Below are 18,103 nucleotides of genomic sequence, written 5' to 3' on the forward strand. Positions count from 1 at the left end.
TAATCTGCCCTCCTGGACCAAATCTTAGAAATGATGGAGAACATAAAAAGAATGTGTTGCAAATAAGCATGAACACACTCAAAATGAAAAAGAGGCGTTCTCCATGGCCAGAACATTATGAGACACTTGTGAATGACAGAAGGCAGAGGATGACATTGAAAGGGAAACAGGTTGAGAAGCACGTGTGGCCACAGAGAAGCTGCAGTAAGGACCAAGGCTGCGGGATCTGGGTGCATGAGGGGACCGTGCTCAGCCAACAGTAGGACTGGCGGGTGTTGCGGTGGAGCATGCCTCCCCACCAGACAGACCTAGGTTACCCAGGTGGATACGGTGAGTGTGGGAGCTCAAAGCAGACCATCAGACCACCAAGACGCCAGAGGGGTGGGAGGCTAATGTAGCTCACCTGTGGTTTGTGAGTCTCTAACCCCCACCACAAACCACTCCTGAAATTTCGCCATGAACTGTGCATCCCAGAGGACTCGCTGTCTGCATGCTGACCTGTTTACCTTTGTCTAGCTCTTTATAATAATTTTGATATCAAAATTCCTTATACTTTATATGATATATATTTTAAATAAAATAGTATATATTTTATACTATGTGACTACTGACTCATTATATAGATATTTCTTTTTAGTGTCTAGTGTTGGAGAATAGCCAGAAGGAAATTCCTGAAGTTGTTGAACTATAATCCAATAGCACCGGTCTTTGATGATGATTGTAAAACTACATAACAACAACAAAAGAGTCAGCTGCCCATGTTTGAGTGGATCTACTTTTGAATGTTTTGCTCTATTCCACGGATATATATACTTATTTCTGACATTACTACACTGTCTTAGTTAACTTACCTCTATTGTAAGTCTTAAAATTGGGTAGAGTTCAATACTAGAGGTCTAAGAGGGTGGGGAATGGGGTAAGGGATGTTTGTGGTTTTCTTTTTTTCTACTTATTTATTTTTCTAGAGTAATACAAATGTTCAAAAATTATCTTAGTGATGAATGCACAACTATGTGATAATACTGTATGGTGTATGAATACATCTCAATAGAATTACATTTTTAAAATCTCCTTTTATTTGCCTCCTGGTTTTGTACAGTCTAATCAGGGTCATTCATAACATGTTAACTGACCTGGTGCTAAAGGCAGAATCTGTTGGCAATGGATTAGAAAACTTTCTCCAGGTTAACGCGGAGGCATTAATCAGTGCCCTTTGAGCAATGGCTAAAACAGCTGCAAGTCCATCTCACTTACTAGCTGTGTGACATTGAACAGATCACTTAGTCACTCTGAGCCTCAATTTCCTCTTCCTGCCTCATAGGGTTGAAATGAGGATCTAATTGGATAAGATACTTTAACCAGTGATTGGAATAGAAAAAGAGCTAAATAGATGTTCATTTGTTGTTGTTATTTTTAGCTTTGGGGGTCATCATATGTTTTCCTGGGATTTGGACTTCTTGAAGACTTCCTGGCCCATATCTTACTTTTATCATAGTTCTTGGCTGTGTCCCTTCCTTCTATTCCTCATATCCTCCTAGAGTTGAATTTATCTGAGAGCTTCTTGTACAACCACATTTCTCCCTGGAGATGCCTTCTTCTTGGATTATTCATTTCTAAAGTCCATTTTATCTTCTACCATATCACATTTAGATCCTCCGGCCATAGAAATGTACCTCTTTTTGACAGTATTTTTGAAATTTACCTCTGAAGTCTAGAATCCATTTACTTCCCATCCTCAGTGTTTCATGACAGACCTCAGGGTAAAATGGTCACTTTAAATAAGGCTTTTAACTCTTCCATTTTGCCAACTATATTTTTGTTGTTCAGCACAATGAATTTGAATAGTTTTTCCTCCCTCATGGCTTTCCCTGCCTTGCTGGGAGCTGAAGTTGTCAGCAAGGCAGTTTATGAATGTGCCCTGCTCTCAGCAAGGTGGGGGCTTGCTACAGAAAGTTGGGAGAGTTGACATCCCAGCCCCAGCCCCCCTCACCAAAACCCTTTACAGAAAAGATTGTTCTCCCTACCTTTTTTCACCTCACCAGAACATTCTCCTCTGTGGTTTTCCAGTTGGATCTGTGAGTTTCTAGGTCATCTTATGCAACAACGTGGGGCTTACCATTGTTTTGCACATGGTACCCTTCTAGTGATACTTCAGATGCGTTCTTTACCATGTCTGAGTGTACCTTATGAGGCTCTTGTCCCTTTTCTTGTTAAACTCTGAGGTTCCTTTGATTTTTCCTGGACTTTATTATTCCCTCCCACATCAAGATTCATTCTAACTCCTCTTTATCATGTAAGACAGGTTTTCAACAAATACCTTTCTCCTTTCTCCAGGAACTCTCCACTTGGCCATCAAAAGCCACAGTCCAGAAAAAGAAAAAACAAAACACTTCTTCTTTGATGGTGTCTGGAGTCACTTGCTCACATTCCACACCCTCCACTTATTTCTTAGGCATGACAAGTAGAAGAAAAAATTAATGCACTGAGACTTCTAGCCCTTCAGTTCTTTAACTGAGATCTCAGACTCCAAGACACCTTCCAGGTTAATTCCAGCGGATACGCATGGACCTGCAGAATTGACAACAGCACAGGCCTGTCTTTTTTGTCAGATTCTTCCTGACGTCAGCTTAAGCAGACTCTGTTAGGCCCCCACATTTCCTTGGCACTCACTTTCCCCCTCCCTGACCCCAGTTGCTTCCTCCTGAAAGCACCTGCAACTCTGACCCCCAAACGCAGCCGTCAACTAATAATAGATACAAACCATGATGTGACGGTTTGAATCTATTATGTACCCCAGAAAAGCCATATTTTAATCCTGATCCAATCTTGTGGGGGGCAGCCATTTCTTTTAATCCTGATTCAACACGGTAGGGCTGAAACTTTGATTAGATTATCTCCACAGAGAGGTGACATGCCCAATTGTGGGTATGATCTTTTGGTTAGATGGAGATGTGACTCCACCCACCCAAGGTGGGTCTTGGTTAGTTTACTGGAGTCTTTTAAAAGAGGAAGCATTTTGGAGAAATGGCAGAGCTGATGAAAAGCCAATAAAAACATTTGGAGATTGAGATAGAAATAGCCCGGGTGCTAAGCAAGTACTCACAGAAATAGCCAGAACCTAAAGAGAAGAGATCTCTGGTCCTGGCAGATACTAAGCTAAGAGATGAAACCCCTTTTGTTCCAGAGCAGCTAAGTTAACGCCCACAGATACTTGAAGAGGAAACCACTGGCATCAGAAGATGGAAGCAACAGAACAAGGAACAAGGCCCAGCAGACCAGCCGCATACCTTCCCAGATCACCCTTCTTTGAACCAAGGTATCTTTCTCCAGATGACTTAGTTAGGACATATTTATGGTCTTAGAACTGTAAACTTGCAACTTAATAAATTCCCCTTTTTAAAAACCATTCCATTTCTGGTATATTGCATTCCAGCAGCTTAGCAAACTAATACACATGTCATCACTGCCACTCACGTGAAAAATCTTTGAGGCTTATTCCACACCGTTCCCACAGCAGTACCGTACTCAGAAAGAGAAACTTTCTTTGCCTCCTTTTCTTATTTCCCCACTCCCCTACTCCCCTAAGTATATAACTTGCCCTCATTTTATTCTCAGGATCTGCTTCTAGGGAATCCTATGTAAGACATGGGCCCTACCTCTGGATCAGGATGCCACATCTGTTCATATCTGCCTCAGTTCAAACCTCTTAGTAGGGGTTTCCAGCACATTTGAAGCACTTGCTATGACAAATTGCCACAAAATTACTTATTTAAAACAATGCAAATAGAGAGGTGGGGCAAGATGGTAGTGTAGGGAGGTATGAGATTTAGTTTATCCTCTAGGGCAGCTAGTAAATAGCTAGGAACATTTTGGAACAACTGTTTGGGGGGATTTTATGACCAGATGCATATATACCAGCCTTGAACATGTGGAAGGACTGAGATCATAGCACAGAACTCTAAGTAAGCTTCCATGCTGTGGAGGCTGGTGCCTCTCCCCCACTGGCATGAAAGACTGACTTGGACTCTCTCCCCAGAGGGAAACAGAAGCCCTCTCTACTAGGATCAAGGGAAGAAGAGCTCAACCAAACTCCAATTATGGATTTGATTAACACATTTGGACTGCTGGATTCAGCTCTGAGCACATAAATTTACAATGCAAATAAGAAACTGAGATGTCTATAGCAGCCCCACTCTCAGTATTGAGGAGGCAGGGCTGACAAAAAACAAAAACAAAAACAGAGGTTTCTGGAGTTGGCTCAGCTCAGAATACTGGTAAAGTGCTGAGCCCCAAGGGACACATAGAGCTAGGTACGAATTTTGGCTCTTGATTGGCAAACACTGGGGGCTGGGCACTGACTCTCAGAAGAATTTGTTTTTTAGTATCCCATTGAAGAAAGCAGGAGGCATTCTCAGTTTTCAGCCCTATCCCAGGCAAAGGTGAAATTAAGGAATGACTAATAAACAAAATAACTAATCTAGTAAAGAAGATAGTTCCCTAAAGGACATATGTTCCTCAAGAAAAGTGAGAGGTAGAGTCCAGCACAAGTGGTGGCTCTCATTCAGAGAATTTAGACCCCAGGGGCTGGGATATCAGCAACTACAAAAAAGCTAAGCCTGGCTTGTCTCAAACACACAACCGTTTCAACCTACATCAAGCAGAACCTGTCCCAAACATTATCCTGGCAGAAAGGGGGACTGTTTGAGAGTCTTGCAATGTTTCCAGCCTGCAAAAAACAGAGGGCTGAAGAGTGGCTCCTCCCCCATCCTCCAAAAAGAGAGGGAGGGGATTACTATTATTTAGAGATTTCACTCTTTAGGAGCTGGAAAACAGAAACAGTTTAATCCCACATTCAGCCCTAGTCTCAGTCTCAGTCACATTCCTGGCAGGGACAGTGTCTGCAGAGAATTGAAGGCACAGCCCAACTTTATGCCTGTGGGGAGCAGTGGACTGACAAGCACCATCTGCTGAACAGGGAAAGCACAGAATCAAGAGGCTTCACAAAAATGACTGTCACCCTGCTGGGTTTCATTCTGAGGGAAACTTGATACTAATCACATTCTCTTCATGAATCTTAGGGCTGTCTTTTCTGAAAAAACCTGACCAGGGTTGATCCTATCTGGAAAGACTCTCTTCCCAGAGCCAGAGCTCAAGGTAAAAGTTGCCAGAGGTAATGAAAGGAGTGTTAAAAGCATATAGAGGCAAATAAAACAAAACATACAGCAGACCAATGTTCCTTGAGGAAGAAGAGGGAAGAGAAAGCTTTTTCCTGGGGGGTGAAACAACTGCACATACACACAAAAAGGGCAATCTCAAAAAATGTTCAAATCAGAAAAACAAGAGCTGAAAAATTCTGATGCTAGAGATCTAGAATAAGTTAAACCAAATGTCAAAGAACAGAGAACAAAGCCCACCAACAAGAAAACCATAGGCAAAAAAAAGAAAACCTTAGAATAAATCAATCAAGAAAATTACATGCTTAGACACCAGTAAAAAATCATAAATCAAACTAGGAAGCACAACGATATGGCCCAGTCAAAGGAAGAAATTAATACTTCAAATGAGATACAGAACAACTAATCAAAGATGTTCAAATAAATCTCCTAAACCAATTCAATATGTTGAAGGAAATGTGACAAGAGATGAAGGAGATAAAGAAGACACCAAATGACCAAAAAGAAGAACTCAGAAGCCTGCAAAACAATTGACAGAACTTATGGGAATGAAAGGCACAAGAGAAGAGATGAAAATGCAATAGAGACATACAATAGCAAATGTGAAGAGGCAAAAGAAAGAATTAGTGAACTAGAAGACCAGATATATGAAATCCTACACACCAAAGAACAATTAGGTAAAAAAAAAAAAAAAAAAGGAAAATTTGAGAAGGGTCTTAGGGAATTGAATGACAACATGAAGTGAATGAATATATGTATTATGGCTGTCCAAGAAGAGAAAAGAAGGAAAAGGGGCAGAAAGAATTATGGAGGAAATAATCACTGAAAAATTCCCACCTCTTATGAAAGACATAAAATTAAAGGTCCAGGAACACAGCATGCCCCAAACAGAACAGATTCAAATAGACCTACTCCAAGACACTTGCTAACTAAACTGTCAAATGACAAAGACGAAGAGAGATTTCTGAAAGCAGCAAGAGAAAAGCAATCCCTGACATACAAGGGAAGTTTCACAAGACTTATGTGCATTTCTCAGCAGAAACCATGGAGGCAAGGCATTGGTATGATATATTTAAGATACTGAATGAGAAAAAGTGCCAAACAAGAATTCTATAGCTGGCAAAACTGTCCTTCAAAAATAAGGGAGAGTTTTAAATATTTATAGAAAAAAAGACACTGAGTCTGGTTTTTGTTTGTTTGTTTTTTTACAGATGAACAGACACTTATCCACAAATTGAGTGAGTTTGTGAACAAGAGACCTGCTCTACAGGAAATACCAAAGGGAGAACTAGAGGCAAATAAGACAGAAGGGAGAAGTTTGGAGAAGAGTGTAGAAATCTAGATTATCAGTAAGGGCAACCAATAGGATAAAAATAGAGGAAACAAATAAGATATGAAATATAACATCTAAAACACAACATGGTTGAAGAAAGTGCTGCCTTTATAGTAATAACATTAAAAGTTAGTGGATTAAACTGCCCAATTAAAAGATGTAGACTGGCAGAAAGGATAAAAAACAGGATTCATTTCTATGCTATCTGCAAGAGAACCACTTTAGACCCAAGGACAAAAATGGGTTGAAAGTGAAAGGTTAGAAAAAGATATTTCATGCAAACAGCAAGAAAAGAGTGAGGGTAGCTATGATAATATCAGACAAATTAGACTTTAAATGTAAAACAAGTAAAAGAGACAATGAAGGACCCTATGTACTAATAAAAGGGACAATCCATGATGAAGAAATAACAAACTTAAATATTTATGCACTGAGCCGGAGTACCCCAAAATACATGAGGCACAAACAATGCTGAAGGGGAAAGTAGACACCTCTAATAGAAGGAGACTTCAATAACCACTCTCATCAATGGATAGAACATCTAGACAGAAGATCAATAAAGAAACAGAGATCTTGAATAATATAAATGAACTAGACTTAACAAACATATGGAACATTGTACCCCACAATAGCAGGATAGACACTTTTCTCTGGCGCTCATGAATCATTCTCCAGGATAGGCCACATGTTGGGTCTCAAAAGCAGGTATCAATAAATTAAAAAATATCAAAATTATACAAAACATTTTCTCATATCATAATGGAATGAAGTTGGAAATCAGTAACAGGCAGAGGGCTAGAAAATTCACAAATATATGGAGGCTACTTGGCACACTCTTAAACAACCAGTGGGTCAAGGAAGAAATTATAAGAGGAATCAGTCAATATTTTGGGGCAAATAAAAATGAGAACACTCTATCAAAACTTATGGGATGCAGCAAAGGCAGTGCTGAAAGGAAAACTATTGCCCTAAACATTTATAGTAAAAAAAGAAGAAAGAGTAAAAATTGAGAATTTAACTTCTCACTGGGAGGAATTAGACAAAGAAGAGCAAACCAATCCCAAAGCAAAGTGAAGGAAATAAATGACAAAGATTAGAGAAAAATAAATGAAATTGATAAAATGAAAACAATAGAGAGAATCCACAAAAACAAAAGTGTGTTCCCTGAGAAAATAAATAATATCAATGAACTATTAGCTAGACTAACAAAGAGAAAAAGAGAGAGGATACAAATAAATAAAAGCAGACAAAATGGACAACTTCATAGAAAAACATGAACAAACATTGACTCAAGATAAAATTAAAGACCTCAAAAAAACAATCACAAGTAAAGAGATTGAATCAGCCATCAATAACTTGCCAAAAAAGAAAAGTCCAGGACTAGATAGCTTCACATGTGAATTCTACCAAGCATTTAAGAAAGAATTAAAACCAATCCTGCTCAAACCCTTCAAAAAATATTGAAGAGGAGGGACAGCTACCTAACTCATTCTATGAAGCCACCATCATCCTAATAACAAAGCCGAACAGACATACTACAAGAAAAGGAAATTACAGAGCATATAATGAATATAAATGTGAAAACCCTCAACGAAATGCTTGAAAACCAAATCCAGCAGCACAGCGAAATATACCATGACCAAGTAGGGTTTATTCCAGGTATGCAAGGGTGGTTCAACAGAAGAAAATCAATTAACGTAATATGCCACATCAATAAATCATAGGGTAAAAATCACATGATCATCCTGATTGATGCAGAAAAGGCATTTGACAAAATTCAACATCCTTTCTTGATGAAAACACTTCAAAGGATAGGAATAGAAGGGAACTTCCTCACCATGATAAAGGGAATATATGGAAAACCCACAGCTAACATCATTCTCAATGGGGAAAGACTGAAAGCTTTCCCTCTAAAATCATCATTGTGATCATCATTGTTATTCAACATTGTGCTGGAAGTTTTGACTAGAGCAATTAGGTAAGAAAAGAAATAAAAGGAATCCAAACTGGAAAGAAAGAAGCAAAACTTTCACAGTTTGCAGATGACATGATCCTATATGTAGGAAAAAAACCCTACCAGAGCTAATAAACAAGTACAGCAAAGTGGCAGGGTACAAGATCAACACAGAAACATCAGTAGTGCTTCTATACACTAGTACTGAGCAATCTGAGGTGGAAATTAAGGGGAAAAAATCCATTTACAATAGCAACCAAAGGAATCAAGTATTTAGGAATAAATTTACCAAGGACATAAAAGATCTATAAGCAGAAAACAAAAAAATGTTGCTAAAAGAAATCAAGGAAGAGCTAAATAAATGGGAGAGCATATTGTGTTCATGGATTGGAAAACTAAATATAGTTAAGGTGTCAATTCTACCCAAATTGATTTATTTAGTCAATGCAATACCAATTAAAATCCCAACAACTTAATTTGCAGAAATAAAAAAATCAATAACCAAATTTATCTGGAAGGGCAGGGTGCCCAGAATAGCTTAAAATGTCTTGAGAAAGAAAAATGAAGTGGGAGATCTCTCACTACCTGACTTTAAAGCATATTACAAAGCTACAGTAGTCAAAAAAGCAGCGTACTTGCATAAAGCTAGATATACTGGCCAGTGGAATTCAATTGAGCTTTCAGAAATAGACCATCTCATCTAAGGCAGTCAAGTCCATTCAACAGGAATAAAGCAGCCTCTTCAACAAATGTTGCTTAGATAACCGGATATCCATATCCAAAAGAATGAAAGAGGACCCCTATCCCATACTTTATATAAAAATTAACTCAAAATTGATCAAAGACCTAAACATTAAAGCTAAGACCATAAAACTTTTAGAAGAAAATGTAAGGAAATATCGTAAATATCTTCTGGTAGGAGGTAGTTTCCTAGACCTTGCACCCAAAGTACAAGCAATGAAGGAAGAAATAGATAAATGGGATCTCCTCAAAATTGAATACTTTTGTGCATCAAAGAACTTTGTCAGGAAAGTAAAAAGGGAGCCTATCAATGGGAGATAACATTTCAAAATCACATATCAGATAAAGGTTTAATGTCCAGTATATACATAGAGACCCTACAACTCAACATCTAAAAGACAAACAACCCAATTAAAAATGGGCGAAAGACACGTATAGACACTTTTCCAATGAGGAAATACAAATGGCTCAAAAGCACATGAAAAGATGTTCAACTTCATTAGCTATTAGGGAAATGCAAATCAAAACTACAATGAGATATCATCTCACACCTACTAGAATGCCATTATAAAAAAGATAACATGATAAGTGCTGGAGAGGATGTGGAGAAATTGCTACATTTATTCATTGTTTGCAGGAATGTAGAATGGTGCAGCCACTCTGTAAGGCAGTTGGGCGGCTCCTCAGGAAGCTAAGTATAGAACTGCTGTACAATCCAGCAATCCCATTACTAGGCATATACTCAAAAGAATGGGAAGCAGGGACACGGATAGATATTTACACACTGTTTATAGTGGCATTATTCACAATTGCCAATAGATGGAAACAGCCCAAATGCCCATCAAAGGATGAGTGGATAAACAAATTGTGGTGTATACAAATGATGAAATATTGTACAACTGAAAGATGAGAATAAAGTCATGATGCATGTAACAACATGGATGAACCTTCAGGACATTATGTTGTGGGAAATGAGCCAGAAACAAAAGGAAAAATACTGTACGGTCTCACTAATATGAACTAGCTATTATAAGCAAACTCTGAGAGTTAAAGTTGAGAACACAGGTTATCAGGAAATAGAGAGTAGAGGTTGGGCATTTGATGCTGAAGGAATACAGAACGTTTGTAAAGATTCAGAAATGAATAGCAGAATACTTTTGATGGTAGCACAATATTGTAAATATGACGAACAAAGCTAAGGGTGATTATGATTGAAGAAGGAAGGCTAGGGGCATGTATGACACCAGAAGGAAGGATAAAAGGATAAAAATTGGACCGTATAACTTAGCAAAGAGTGGACAATGATGGTGGTTAAATGTACAGACATGAAGTTTTTACATGAGTGAAAACAAATGAATGTCACCATTGCAAAAGGTGTTGCAGGGATGATATATGGAAAAAAACACAGTGAATACAAACTAGAGTCTCTAGTTAACAGTCACATTGTAGTATTCCTTCATTAATTGTAACAAAGGCAATATACCAAAGCTAAATGTCAAAAAGAGAAGGATATAAAGGAAGAGTATGGGATTGTTGTTGTTGTTTCTCCTTTTTTTCCTTTCTTTTCTTTTCTTTTTTTCCCTTCTTTATTTGCAGAAGAAATGAAAATGTTCTCATACAGATTGTGGTGGTGAATACATTACTATGTGATTATACCAGGAGCCACTGATTGTACACTTCGGATGGATTGTATGGTGTGTGAATAAAACTGTTTAAAACATAAACAGAACCATAAGTACATGGAATCTTGAATATAGCATGAGATCTTGTTGGTATGTCCAGGTTAGTGTGATATCCCAATATATCCCCCAATAATTTGGGCAGTAAATAAAGAAGCATTTGCAAAGTCCCCATGGGAAAAAATATTCAACTTCCCCATTTGGAGAATTCCTAATATTCTCACAAGCAGTGAGGATAACAAAATGAATAGGCTGCGCTCTCGATCTTGGGGTTCACCTCTATGAAATTTATTCCTTATAACTTGTCTAAGAGTCATTCCAGGAGAACCTCTTTCATTGCTCAGATGTGGACTCTCTCTCTACTCAGCTGGTGAACTCACTGCTCTCCCCCTACATGGGACATGACTCCCAGGGGGGTGGATCTCCCTGGCAACATGGGACAGAAATCCCAGGATGAGCTGAGACCTGATATCATGGGATTGAGAAAGTCTTCTTGACCAAAAGGGGGGAAGAGAGAAATGAGACAAAATAAAGTTTCAGTGGCTGAGAGATTTCAAATAGAGTTGAAAGGTTATCCTGGAGGTTATTCTCATGCACTATATAGACAGCCCTTTTTAGTTTATGGTATATTGGAGTGACTGGAGGAAAATACCTGAAACTGTTGAGCTGTGTTCCAGTAGCCTTGATTCATGAAGACGATTGTATTATGATATAGTTTTACTATATGACTGTGTGATTGTGAAAACCTTGTGTCTGATGCTCTTTTTATCCAGGGAATGAGTGAAAAAATATGGATAATAAAGAAATAAATAATGGTGGGAATAAGGGGTAAAATAAATGAGTAGATTGAAATACTAGTTGTCAATCAGAGGGAGGGGTGGGGAGTATGGAATGTATGAATTTTTTCTTTTTTCTTTTATTTCTTTTTCTGGAGTGATGCAAATGTTCTAAAAATGATCATGCTGATGAATACGCAAATATGTGATGATATGTAAACCACTGATTGTGCACCATGTATGGACTGTATGTGTATGAAGATTTGCCAATAAAAATATTAAAAAAAAATAAAATAAACAGAAAGATACAAGTACTGGAGAAGATGTGGAGAGAGAGACATACCTATTCATTGTTAGTAGGGAAATAGGATGATGCAGCCCCTCTGGAGGACCGTGTGGTGGTTCCACAGGAGACTAAGTAGAGGGTTGTCATATGATCTTGCAACCCAGTTATTAAATATATACTTGGGAGAACTGAAAGTGGCAACATGAATAGACATTTGCACATTGCTATTTACGTGGCATTATTCATGATTGCCAATGGATGGAGGTGACTTAAGGGTACATTGGTATATACACACAATGGAATATTGAGCAGCTGCAGAAGGAATGAAGTTGTGAGGTCTGCAACTAGGTGAATGAACCCTGAGGACATTATACTGAATTAAATAAGCCAGAAATGAAAGGACAAACATTGTATGGTCTCACTAGCATAAACTATAATGAGCAAACTCTGAGAACTGAATTGGAGAACATAGGTTATCAGGGGATAGAAAGTAGGCAGAGATTGGGCAATAGATGATTAATGAGTACAGAATGTTCAATAAGGCTCATCATAAAGTTTCCTTGATTATAAGCCCTTACAGCAGTCACATCTATCTCTGAGTTTTAGTTGTTATTTTTAAATTCTGAGATGCTGAGTTCTTTGTGTATAACCTGATAGTTACCTGGAACTTTAGGCATCTGTATGATACCTGAGACTCAGAGTTATAGTTCTGCAACTCTGAAAGTCAGCATTACTCCATACAGCAACTGTTAGAGAAGGTGAAAAAAGGATCAGATGTCAGAGATATGAATGAAGTGGACCTGGTTAGGACTACGGTAAACCAGAATACATGGTAAAGGATGGTATTTACCATATGTTAAAACTTCAGCTTCTGTGCATGGCTAAAGCAATAAATGTTTATTTTTTCCAAAATTTTTATTTTCTATAGCATACTATCTAATTTAACCTGTCTCTTCAGTTTATTTAAATAACCTAATTACATGACATCTAGAATAGAGAATGAGATCTTATTATTCTGTAAAAGTTTAATGTAATACCCTGATATATTCCAAAGTAGTTTGGGTAGGAAATAAAAAATATTTGCAAAGTTCCCTTGAGGGATTGGGAAAAATATGGAATAATTAAACTTCAATACCTAGGGAATTACTGATATTCTCTCAAGAATTAAGGACTCCAAATTTAATAAGCCGAGCCCTTAATCTTGAGGCTTGCCCTTTTGAAACTTATTTCTGTAATGACAAGGCTAAGCCTACTTATAATTATGCCTAATAATCACCCCCAGTGAGCCTCTTTTATTGCTCAGACATGGCCTTTCCCTCTAAGCCAGCTCTGCAAATAAATTCACTACTCTTCCACCTAAATGGGACATAACTCCCAGGGGTGTAAGTCTCCCTGGCAATGTGTGATATGATTCCTAGGGATGAGCCTGGCCCTGGCACCATGGGATTGAGAATGCCTTCTTGACCAAAAGGGGGAAGTATATGAAACAAAATTTCAGTGGCTAAGAGATTTCAAATAGAGAAAAGAGGTCCTTCCAGAGGTTATTCTAATATAAGCTTCAGCCAGATATTGCAAATTGCCTCAGTATGCCAAGCCCCAACCTTCAGTATTTCTGAAAATCCTAACAAATACACTGAGCTTAGTACATTTATTTTTTTAGAAACTTAAGGCCTCCAGATTGTTCCTATGCCAGATAAGCCCTGAAACCAAGAGATACCAGGCTCTGCAAGAACATCAACCAGTTTCATTCCTTTACCCCATAAGGTCAACACCTTTCTCCAGCATGATGAAGTTAGAATGTTCATTGCCCATATATCCCTGAAAATTTAGAGAATGATTAAATGAGAGGAGGAGGTGTAACTGAGAATTAGTATCTAGCAAATGATTATGACAACTGAATCATTATATAGATATTTCTTTTTAGTTTCTACTGCATTAAAACAGCCAGAAGGAAATACCGGAAATTGTCCATTTGTAATCCAGTAGCATTGATCTTTGATAATGACTGTGCAACTATTTAGCTTTTATTGTGTGACTGTGTGATAATAACAATTTTGTGACTGGCAAAAGATTTTATCCAATGTATGGGTAGATGAGTAATAAAGACATACACAAAATAATAATACCAATAATAATAATAGGTTGGGAATATGGGGAAAAACACCCCTACATAAACTATGGACAACAGTTATAGCACTACTTTACTAGTTCTTTATCAATTGTGAAAGGTATAATTACTGTTTAAAAAAATAGTGTAATTACAAAATATGTTATCAATTGTAGCAAACTTCACACCAATGCAAATGGTGGTGGGTGGTATAAGGGAATCCTGCATTTTATGCATGATTATTCTGTAAACCCACAATTTCTCTAATGAAAATAATCAATTAAAACAAATAGAAAACAATGCCATGTATTATCTTCCAATTTTGTAGGTCAGAAATCTCACTAGACTAAAATAACGTTGTCAGCTGGACCCTGTTCCTTCTGGAGGCTCCAGAAGGAAATGATACAATGCATTTCATTGCCTTTTTCAGCCTCTAGAAGATCCTGCATTCCTCGGCTTGTGGCCCCTTCCTCTATCTTCAAAGCCAGCAGCATAGCATATTCAACTCTTTCTCTGACGCAGCTTGCCTCCCTCTGAATGTAATTACAAGGTCTTTTGTGATTACCTAAGCTCCATCTGGGCAATCCAGGATAATCTTCCCATCTCAAAATCTTTAATTTAATCATGCCTACAAATTTCCTTTTGCTATATAAGGTAACATAGTCATAGGTTTCAGGGATTGGGATGTGGACATCTTTTGGGGGCCACTATTCTGCCTAGTCCAGATTCACAGGTCCAGATTACAACAGCGAATACCAGTATTGTCACCAATCATTTGGCATAGTATGTGTAGAATGTTGGACACATGAATAAGTTTGACACAGAAAAGGGGTTCCAATTAGACCTTCCTGGAGAGACAGACCTGAAAAATATGCTGGTCTCTATTGACTTTCAAAGGTGAGAGGAAACTTAGAAATGGTTAAATCCAAACATCTGGTTTTGATAATGAGTTCTCAAGGTGCCAGGAAGTTACCTACAGACCAAGACTGGCAGCCCAGGCCTCAGAAATAGGAGGCCTGGACTTTGAAAGCCTGTGTACAGCAAACACCTGTCTGAGTTACTGGGAGGGGCCTAGATGTCTTAGCCTGGGTTCCTTCACAATGCTTCATGCACCAACCAAGGTGAGGACTGCTCTAGAGCCAGGTCAGGCCCTCCTGCCCTCCCCAGTCCTCCTGCTCATGATCACAGGTGTGCATGTATGAAACTTGTATTCATGCCTCAGGTCTCTGGGGAGGGGGAGCTTGTGCCTTTGACAGGGATAGAGAGAGGAGGACTTAGGCCAGAGGAACTATTCTTTTCCAGCTCACAGGAAAATGCCAGGCTTTGGTAGAACTAGCACTGATTTACAGCCTGAAAATAGAGGAGAAGCTGGGGGAAGGGTGGTATGTGGTCTCAAACTGGGGAGGAGAATGGTGCTGAAAACCTGCTCAGGTCTTCAGCCATTCAAATTCTCCTGCACTCTACCTTCCCTGGGGCCAGCAGTTTTAATTTTGTGCTGTTATTTTAGGAGCTCTCTTTTACTCCAGGCCTTTTTCCTCTATCCCCAGTTCATTAAAATTACACAATGGCATCTGCCCCCTAGCCACTGTGGTGGTGCCTGGCAACCCAGGCAAAAGGGGAGGGCATTCTTTTGCCTCTCCCCCAGTGCATCAGAAATAGCCACCTTTTCCTGGCCTCTGGCCCTGCTCTTGTCTGAAACACAGATGTCGGTGTGGATTCATGTCCCAGACCCAGGTCTTCAACCAAATCTGCCTGCAAAACCAGCAGGTAGGCCCTGTATTCTGGTTTGCCTAGAATAAGGCTGGTTTAGCGTGGTAATAATAGACTGACTGCTCAGGCTTTCTGAAGCCCAATTTTCCCACCTCTGAAATGGAAGTTCTCCAATCTATCTTGCAGGGTTGTTGGAAGGTTTAAATGAGATAATGCGGTTAAGACAGTTGGGTAAATTACTTTCATCTCTTGAGACTATATATTTATTTTGACCAAGTCTACACTTATTACGTAGTAGGAAAAAAATTAAGTTTATAATTTAGACTTAGGAAATTGACCTTTGCCTCCATTAGCAGCTTTAGGCTTTAAGGATATCAGAATCATCTGTCTGATTACCACATTCTCTTTTGCAGCTGCCTCTCCAAGGAATTCAAAAGCAATTCTCTGTTTCCCACCTTGGTGACTCCCTATCTCTCCTCTTGGGAGGGTGGGGGTGGGGAGTTAATTTCATTTTCTGAGTCAGGAACTTAGAGTGATGGGGGCCTAGGGGTGGCTGGTCACCTGACAATCAAGAGGAGAGTCACTCAAGCTCTTCCAGTATGAGAAGGGATGTTATCCAGAAAATTTAAAGTTTCCTCTACCTGGGCAACTAGGGTCTTCTGGAACGACTGTGTAGTAGAGTGAGTAGATGCTCTACTCCCTCTGATGTGGTGGACAGAAGTAGCACTTAGACATGAAAATTACAGGAAGGTGGGTTTCAGTCCACTCCACAGAAGGGGTTTCTGGCACCTAGAGCTGTCTTACGGCAGAGCACTTCCTATGGAGAGTAGAGGTTGGCCCTCCACATTGGTTTGAACATCCAAGCCTTGCCTGCCCACTCACAACCTTTCCCAAGGGACACTGTTCTACCCAACTCTATCATGTTTTGGCTGTTGACTTAAGTCATTAAGTTTGGAGCCATTTAATACACAACAAAAACTAAATGATAGGACTTCCTATTAATAACTTTTGCAACTAACCTCAGCTCCAGGTCAGCACCACAATCCTTGCCTGTGCTCAGGACTTGAGGAATTTTAAAATTGCTTATACCCATTTCTGAGCACAATACCTGTCCTTCAAGTTCTTGAATTCACCTGGAATTATACCTGCTCTTTTATGATATTGAGAATTTCAGGTCACCCCATCCTTTTCTCACCCTGGACATGACCTGGCTTCCTTCTCTCTCTAGTCTAGACCTGATGCTCATTGATCATGGCTCTCTCTTGTCAACATCCTTAATATCCTTTGGATCAGAGACAGGTTAGATAGGGAAGGAGGGAGGGGGAAGTAATCCTCAGACCCATAACAAATTTCCTCATTCAGGTACACACCAGAAGAGAACCTATGAAAAGTGCAGCTTATCAATCACTTATTAGCATAACCAGAGGGGTAGGTCCCCTCCAAGTACTTATAAGGCAGGAATCTCAACGCCAGAGCACTTCTCCTTTGGAAAATGCCTGTACTCACCCCTTTTAGCATGTACTTTCACTATACATTAAACTTTTTGGCTGTACACTCTAACTAACCTTGGATTCTTTCCCGTGCTGAGTCAAGACCCTTCAGGGCATCAACCCCTGGTTGATGATGTCTCAACTTCTCTGAGAACTTCTGGGGCTCTCTGGCATTGAGCTTATTAAACTTTTTGGCTGTGTACACTGACTAGTCCTTGGATTCTTTGGCTACACACTGACTAGTCCTTCAATTCTTTCTGCCACTGAGTCAAGAATCCTCATGGTGCCAGCTGCTGGTTGAAGTGTTGCCCTCTCTGAGAAGATCCAGGGCTCTTTAGTATCAGCTCTACCTCTCTACTCACCCCGTCTTGGATAGATCCAAACATCCATCCTCTCTGCCCCTATGTGGCACATGATCATGCTGATTGGAATCATGTGCCTTTGATACATGACAAAACCATGGTTTCCAGTATAAATCTCATTTGGTAGTTTTATGCTTTTTTTCTGATCCTCTGACAGTGGTGTCCCTCTCTCAGCAGAAACCTTTATCTTTTTTCTTTTTGGTAATAATTATCTAATTATCATGAAGTTATCTGACTTTAACTTCTTCAATTTCCTTTCCTCATGCCTAGAAACCGATCTTATCGGTCACAACCTGTCTGCTTTGAGGGAGAAATTTCTCATCTGCAGCTGAAAGATAATTCCTCCACTCAGACTTTTGTAAAAATATGACTTTATTGTTCTTTTCATAATTACAAAAGAAACACATGCTTGCTGTAGTTGGAAATGTGCTCTCCCCAAAGCATATCAGTATGCAAGCAAGAACTGCCTAATATTTTAGAGATAGCATGGG

Source organism: Tamandua tetradactyla, chromosome 15 (genome assembly GCF_023851605.1).
Source record: "Tamandua tetradactyla isolate mTamTet1 chromosome 15, mTamTet1.pri, whole genome shotgun sequence".
NCBI classification, from domain to species: domain Eukaryota; kingdom Metazoa; phylum Chordata; class Mammalia; order Pilosa; family Myrmecophagidae; genus Tamandua; species Tamandua tetradactyla.